The 1,016-nt window shown below is 38.3% G+C and overlaps 1 long non-coding RNA gene across 1 annotated transcript in view; it reads left to right on the forward strand.

Moving 5' to 3' along the window:
* The window catches only part of LOC107081018, an 11,400-nt gene extending 10,789 nt beyond the window's left edge, over positions 1-611 (forward strand). The window contains exon 3 of the long non-coding RNA XR_001481016.1: positions 477-611. This is a non-coding gene — a long non-coding RNA (uncharacterized LOC107081018). The remainder of the gene's footprint in view (positions 1-476) is intronic.
* Positions 612-1,016: the final 405 nt, after the last annotated feature.

Genomic DNA, 1,016 nt, shown 5'->3' on the forward strand with positions numbered 1-1,016 from the left:
GTGAGTTAATATTCTTTTTTTATTATTCCCAAAGGTTTATTAGGGAAATGTAAATCAACTTGTGGTGCAGAATGATTGTTAAATCAGTTATTAATTTTAAATACCTTATGTTCTGTTTTTCATCCCAATTGATGTTAAAATTTCCAAATATAAGTTTATTTTTCTGATTATACTTTTTCAAGATATCTTTTATCAGGACATAAAATCGTTTTTAGATTAAGGTTTACGATACAGACTAATTCAAGTTAATGGTATTTCATCACAGAGGGACATAATAATGGTGACACATTGTAAATTCACATTACTAGGCCATATGATAGGGCTGCATTTAAAAATATGTTCAGACCCAGATGGTTCCTGCTGGAATCAGGTTCCTCTGGTCCTCTACACACATGATGGGAATCAGCTTTCTGCTTTACAGGACGCTAACTGGACCTGAACCACTGGGAACTGACTGGTTGTGGTTTCTCTCTCAGACTGAGTCCAGAAAATGGAAGATCTGGATCAAAAGAAGCACAAAGCAGAAACTCCAGGATCCAGCTGGCCTTCTATGAGGAGTGACTGGACCAAAGATCACCCTCAATACTCCCAGCCAGAACCTGGACCTTCAGACATAAGGTAAGAAACCAGTTTGACTCCATGTGACTTCACAGAGATAGAACCTTTAGATTCTGAACTGGTTGATCTTCAGCATCTAAATCAAAAGTTCTTTAGTTTTTTTTTTTAGCTTTAAGCTACATAAACATGAATGATGTCAGTCAGTAAATCAGTAAAGTTTGAATGAAGGCCTGAGATTCAATGATGGAGGAAAACAGAACCAACCAAGAATCTGAGGAGCAACCAGGTTCAGAGATGCTCTCTAAAGCTTCTGGACTGGGAACACTAGACCCAGGGTATATACTGGATCCAGTTGATACAATAGGATAATGACCCAATTGGTTAATGGGGAAAAGCAGAACAACAGGACTTGGGTTGTCCCTCTAGTTCTAAGGTTCTGGTTCAGTGTCCGGTCCTGT

Source organism: Cyprinodon variegatus, unplaced genomic scaffold, assembly GCF_000732505.1.
Source record: "Cyprinodon variegatus isolate N-32 unplaced genomic scaffold, C_variegatus-1.0 Scaffold2682, whole genome shotgun sequence".
Taxonomy (NCBI): domain Eukaryota; kingdom Metazoa; phylum Chordata; class Actinopteri; order Cyprinodontiformes; family Cyprinodontidae; genus Cyprinodon; species Cyprinodon variegatus.